The sequence below is a fragment of the Gossypium hirsutum genome, chromosome A13 (genome assembly GCF_007990345.1).
Source record: "Gossypium hirsutum isolate 1008001.06 chromosome A13, Gossypium_hirsutum_v2.1, whole genome shotgun sequence".
In the NCBI taxonomy this organism is placed as follows: Eukaryota; Viridiplantae; Streptophyta; class Magnoliopsida; order Malvales; family Malvaceae; genus Gossypium; species Gossypium hirsutum.
In genome coordinates this window covers 19,930,914-19,937,766 of record NC_053436.1, presented here as the reverse complement: position 1 = coordinate 19,937,766, position 6,853 = coordinate 19,930,914, and the positions used below count along the sequence as shown (strand labels likewise).

General features: G+C 38.2%; 1 non-coding gene across 1 annotated transcript; it reads left to right on the top strand.

The window, feature by feature from the left end:
* The first annotated feature begins 1,847 nt into the window (after window positions 1-1,847).
* Window positions 1,848-1,954, top strand: LOC121213322 (small nucleolar RNA R71). The gene has a single exon (XR_005908705.1). It is a non-coding gene; the product is annotated as a small nucleolar RNA R71 (small nucleolar RNA).
* Window positions 1,955-6,853: the final 4,899 nt, after the last annotated feature.

Here is a 6,853-nt window from a genome sequence, read left to right as displayed (position 1 = left end):
TGAATGGAAAAATACTGAGTACCGTAAGAGGGATTTATTCATTCAGTGTGGTAGTGCAATGTGGGGATCTGCGGCATCTAATAAGACCTTATTATCAACCTTAAGTTGATTTGGAGAGGTATCCAACTCCTTCTGGCATAATTTTGGTTTATCGTGTGTTTTTGGTTTATGTGCTCGCCATTCGTCTAGCTCCTCTATCCATAGCTTTCGTTCTTCATGAATGTGTCCTCTATCATTGCTGGAACATGGCTCGTGAACTTCTTTGAAACTCAACTTCTGCAAAGTAGGTTGTGTCATATTGTCAGTTTTAGTAGACTGGTGTGGACCATTGCCTTCAATGTTCGATGTGATGCTAGAATTACGAGCTTGAAAGGTGATCGTTTCGTCTCCCAGACGAAGTGTAAGCTCACCTGTGCCAACATCAATAATTGTTTTAGCAGTTGCTAAAAAGGGCCTCCCTAAAATCAAAGGGGTGTTATTATCCTCTTCTATGTCTAGAACAATAAGGTCAACGGGAAATATGAACTTATCTACTTTCACTAGTACATCTTCAATAATACCCCTAGGAAATCTTATAGTTTTATCTGCCAATTGAATGCTCATCCTAGTTTGTTTAGGTTTCCCAAGACCTAGTTTCTTAAACATTTTGTAAGGCATGACGTTAATACTAGCCCCTAAATCAGCTAATGCATGATTTATATCTAAACTACCAATTAAGCAAGGAATTGTAAAAATCCCTAGATCTTTCAATTTGTGGGGTAGCTTATTCTGTAGAATAGCTGAGCAGACTGCGTTTAGCTCTACATGCGATGCTTCGTCCAACTTCTGCTTATTTACTAAAACCTCTTTTAAAAATTTCATAACATTCGACATCTGCGACAGAGCTTCAATAAACGGTACGTTAATATGTAATTTTTTCAAAAGTTTAAGGAATTTACCGAATTGTTCGTCCGAGCGGTCTTTCCTTGTTGCCTTAGGGTATGGGACACGAGGTTTATGTTCTTCATTCACCGTTTTGTTATGACTTACCTCACTTTTACCTTTGCTCGCCACAGTTTCTTGCATCAATTCTGGCTCAGGCGCAATGAATCCTTCCTTATCTTGAGTACGAATTGCGTTGAGGCGTTCCCTTGGGTTAGGTTCAGTATTACTTGGTAAGCTACCTTGTGGTCGTTCGGAGATTAGTTTGGATAGCTGACCTATCTGAGTTTCGAGTCCTTGGATCGATGCTTGTTGATTTTTAAGTGCTGTCTCGGTATTTTGGAAACGAGTTTCTGACACCGAGATGAATTTAGAGAGCATCTCCTCAAGGTTCAGTTTCTTCTCTTGTTGATAAGGTGACTGTTGAAAACCCTGAGGATTTTGTGGCTTTTGATTCCCTTGACCACCCAGGAGAAATTTGGGTGGTTCCTCCAACCTACATTATAAGTATTACTGTATGGGTTATTTTGAGATCTAAAGTTATTGTTACCCATATAGTTGACTTGTTCCTCTTCAGTTGTAGGATTGAAGGATTGATATTCTGTATGCACACCTCCTCCACTTGAGTCACACCTCATTACTGGATGTACCTGCGTAGAACCAAGTAAACCATTAATCTTTTTATTGAGAAGTTCTACCGATTTGACAGCATAGTAACTGAGTCGACGTTATAAAAACCTTCTGTTTTTGTTGGCTTAGTCCTCATGACTTGCCACTGATAGTTATTTAGTGACATTTCTTCAATAAATTCATAAGCCTCTTCAGGTGTTTTGTTGTTGATGGTTCCTCCAACAGCTACGTCAATCATCCATCTTGTCGAGGGATTCACACCATTGTAGAACATTTGAACTTGCAGCCATAGAGGTAACCCATGGTGAGGGCACCCTCACAATAGATCCTTGTATCTCTCCCATGCATCATAAAGTGTTTCTAAGTCCATCTGCACAAAAGAAGAGATATCATTACGTAACTTAGCCGTTTTAGCCGGCAGAAAATATTTTAGTAAAAAATTTTCGGTTATTTGTTCCCAAGTAGTGATAGACCCTCATGGTAACGAGTTACACCACTGTTTAGCTTTGTTTCTCAGTGAAAAAGGGAATAACCGAAGGCGAATGGAATAATCAGAAACGCCATTAATTTTGAAAGTGTCGCAAAATTCCAGAAAATTTGCCAAGTGAGTGTTGGGATCCTCATCCTGCAAACCATCAAACTGAACAAACTGCTGTATCATCTGAATTGTGTTAGGTTTCAGTTCAAAATTACTCGCAGCAATAGCAGGTCTAACTATACTTGACTCAGTTCCTGTTAAAGAAGGTTTAGCATAGTCATACATAGTACGTGGAGTAGGATTTTGATTAGCCGCAATTGCAGGAGGTAGCTGATTGCCTTGGTTTTCAGCCATCTCTTCGGTTGGGGATTGAGTATCGTCTTCTTGCTCGTTCTCCGTATATCTTAAGCTTTGCCTTATTTCCTTTTAGTTTCTACGACCTGTACGATCGATTTCTTCGTAAAAAAGTAATGGTCCCGATGGGTTTCTTCTAGTCATAAACTATAAAATCCTGCTAAGAGAAAGAAAGAGTGGGTTAATAAATAATAATAAAATTAAATTGTAAGAAAAATAAATGGCTAAAGTAATAAAAATTGAGTGTTCCTAATATTTCAGTTCCCCGGCAACGGCGCCAAAAACTTGATTGCGAGGTTTCATGATAGGTTTTAAATATTTATTATTACTCTTTCTTAAACTAACTATTATCGCGATGTAGGCAAGTGTACCTATCGAACAGTAGTATAGTTTTAGCAAGACCAGATTGTCGAACCCAAAGGAACTAAAAGTACTAGTAATGATTGTCTTTTTATTATCTAGCCTAAAAATAAAGAGGTTTTGTTTTAATTAACTAATTATCTAAACTAAGAATGTACAGAGAAAAGAATTGGTTGGGGAAAATCGATTGACTTGAGACAATACCTAAGGAAAAATCCACCTGGACTTTACTTGTTATTCTGGCTCCGAATCGGACGATTTATTCATTCAACTTATTCCTTAGAGATCCCTAAGTTATGTTATTATCCCTATTCAAGACTAATAACGTCTAATTCCTATATTGAATAACTGAGACTTTTCTCTAATTAACACTCTAGGGTTGCATTAACTCAATCTATGGATCCCCTTATTAGGTTTCACCCTAATCCGGCAAAATCTTGTTACCCTATTTCTAGGCACACAATCAACTCCACTTAATTATGGAAAATGTACTCTTAGACAGGGTCTATTCCTCCTTTGAATAAGAGCATGTCTTGAATCAGTATTCTGGGATATCAAAACAAGAACTAAGAATACATAATTAAGAACAAGTTAAATATTTATCATACGATTCAGAAAATAATAACAAGATTCATCTTAGGTTTCATTCCCCTTAGGTATTTATGGATTTAGTTCATAACTAAATAAGAAAACATCTCAGAAGAATAAAGAATACAAAACATAAAGAAAACCCAAAACTCCTGAAAGGAAATTGAGGAGAGATCTTCAGTCTTGATGATGAATCCGGCTTCCGAGATGGATCAATCGGCTTTATTGGAGTAATTCCTTACTCCCCCTTCTCCGTCTCCGATTTCTTCCTCCTCTAAGGTGTATTTATAGGCTTTGGAATGCCTAGAGGCCCTCAAAATTAGCCTTTTCCGAATTGGACTCAACTTGGGCTTGGTAGGGACACGCCTTGGCATACACCCGTGTTCGAGCCTGCCAAATTGACACGGCCGTGTGGTCTGCCCATGTGAATTGTGCTTCAATTCTGCCAAGTTAGCACGACCATGTGGTCTACCCGTGTGAGGAAGTCCAGGCCGTGTTGAGTTCGTACTTTGGCCCATTTTCTTTGTTTTTGGCCTGTTTCTCGTTCTTTTCGCTCTCCTATGCTCTCCTAAGTATAAAACATGGAATTAAAGCATTAGGAGCATCGAATTCACCAATTCAAATGAGAAATCATCCATAAAATGCATTAAACATGGGGTAAAAATATGTATAAATTAGGGTTTATCATAGTGCATTCTACTAACATCATCGAAGATAAAGAAAATAAATAGTCGAAGTATGGACCAATACTCTAATGCTAATAATTGGAATAGTCTTGTATGTAACCAACTTCTAGCATACAAGAAGGGATAAATAGTGATAAGAGTGTAGACAGTGGAAGACCAAGTTTAGCATTGCATAACATGATTCGTTATTTGATTGTTTAATATTCTAGTATGAAAGTATTAAATTGTGGTGACCTGCCCTTGTATATTATAATGTTAATGGTTAGCTTACATGTTGATTATGATTGATTAAATGTTTGATTTGTTAGTAATGCTTGCGGTCCTAATCCGACGACGGAGAGGGATTAGGGGTGTTACATTTAGTGGTATCAGAGCTATAGGCTTAGCCAATTCTCGGACTAAATCAAACTCAGAATTGAGTTTAGAGGTACATGACAAAGTTGAGTCTAGTTGATTCGGGATTTGGATGGTGATTATAATTGTTTTTTTTTATAGTTAAAGGATTAAAAACGAATCTGATAATGAAGTTGAACAAGAGTTTTACTCTAGGGATTAGCATATTGATGATTGTGAGGAAATGGAGTCGATAACTCTGAATGTTAACCCAACTAGTGCTCAATGACCTAATGTTGAGCAAGATAATAATGAGGGAGAAGGTGATTCATATTTACTTAGAGCTACTGCTGATGTACTTCAGCGTGTTGCGAGAACTACGTCTACTACCGTGCTTGCACCTACTGTTCAACGGCTCTGATAAAAGATTTATGGAGATATGGTGAAATTGAGTTTTTGGGGTTGAAAGGGGTTGATCCTTTAGCAGCAGAAGGTTGGATTGAATCCACTAAGTGTGTTTTACAGCAACTTGAATGCAACTGTGCGAAAGCGTAATCTTTTATGTCTCTCTACTGCAAGGAGAAGCATACACCTGGTGTCAGTTAGTGACATGCCACGTACCTATTGAACAGGCCAATTGGAAATTCTTTCAAAAGGAATTCAAAAAGAAATACGTCGGAGAACAGCATCTTGAAGATAGAAGGCAAGAGCTTTTGCTGTAAAAGCAGAGTGGGATGTCAGTGGCTGATTATGAACGAGAGTTCATATGACTCAGTAAGTACTCTACTGAATTTGTACCATATGAAATTGAAAGTTGTAAGTGATTTCTACGTAGGCTACGTGATGAACTATGGGGACAACTGGTATTGCATCGAATTACAGAATTTTCCACTCTAGTCGAACGGGAAAAGATGGTAGAACAAGCCTTGAGACTTAATAAAAAAACTGAAGTTACTCTTACTATTGGGAAACAGTTTGGAGCTGCTAGCTCACATCCACAATCAAAACAAATGAAGGAATTTCGCGGTGGCTGGAAATTGACATTTAAGTCTGACAAATCTGATAGAAATTGTAATCAACAACCAACTGTGTCTACGGGTAGTGTGTGAGGTCCGTCCAGGGATACTAACGTTTCGAATTGCGAACATTGTGGGAAAAAACACCGTGGTGAATGTTGGAAGCTAACTCGACCTTATTTTTGCTGTGGATCTATGGTGAATTTTGCTCGAGAGTGTCCAAAGAATGAGAATCTTACTCTTGTTTCTTCTTAGAGGTTTGTGCCTGCATCTAGGGACCGTGGAACAAGTCGTGATCGTTCTTTTGCTAGAGGTGGTGCTAGGAAGGGAAGTGATACTATTACTCACTTGGTAGAGGCCAAAACACCAACATGAGCTTATATTGTACGGACACGTGAGGATGGTGATGCTACCGACGTTGTGGTAGGTATCTTTTTATTACATTCACAACCTATTTATGCTTTGATAGACTCAGGATCTTCACACTCATATGTTAATGCTGAGTTAGTTAAATCGAGAAGTTTAAAAGCCGAGACATCTAGGGTATTGATAGTTGTGTCAAGTCCTTTGGGATAGTCCATAATAGTGAATCAGGTGTGTAGGCAATGTTCGTTAGAGATACAAAATATAACCTTCCCTGTTGATTTGTTGATAATGTCATTTGGCGACTTTGATTTAATTTTGGGAATGGATTGACTAACTGAGCATGGAGTGATTCTAGACTGTCGTAAAAAGAAGTTTGTGGTTCAAAGTGAAGACGATAACATAATTGAGGTGAGTGGTGTTCGAACGAGTGGGTCAACTCGTATCATTTCGACAATTCGAGCTAATAAGCTCCTTAATCAAGGCTATGAAGCTTTTGTAGCCTATGTTATCAACTCGAATTCTAGTGATAATTAAGGTAGTAAGATTCGAACTGTTTGCGAATTCCCTGATGTGTTTCTCAAGGAATTACCGAGATTACCACCAGATCAGGAGGTTGAGTTTTCAATTGAAGTTTTTCCTGGAACAACTCTGGTGTCCATGTCTCCTTATCGTATAGCACGTACAAATTTGAAAGAATTGAAGGTGCAATTGCAAGATTTGTTGGATCGTGGCTTTATACGCCCTAGTATATCACCCTGGGGAGTTCTAGTGTTATTTGTTATAGACTATCGACAATTGAATAAGTTGATGATTAAGAATCGGTACCCCATACCTAATATCGATGACTTGTTTGATCAACTAAAAGGAGCTTCTGTCTTTTCTAAGATCGATTTGAGATCAAGTTACTATCAGTTGAAAGTGAAAGATGGTGACGTACCTAAGACGGCATTTCGTACACGTTATGGCCACTATGAATTCTTTGTGATGCCTTTTGGGCTGACTAATGCTCCAGTGGCATCCGTGGATCTTATGAACTGTATTTTCCAACCGTATTTGGATCAATTTGAAGTAGTTTTTATTGACGAAATATTGATCTATTTGAAATCTGAATCTGAGCATGA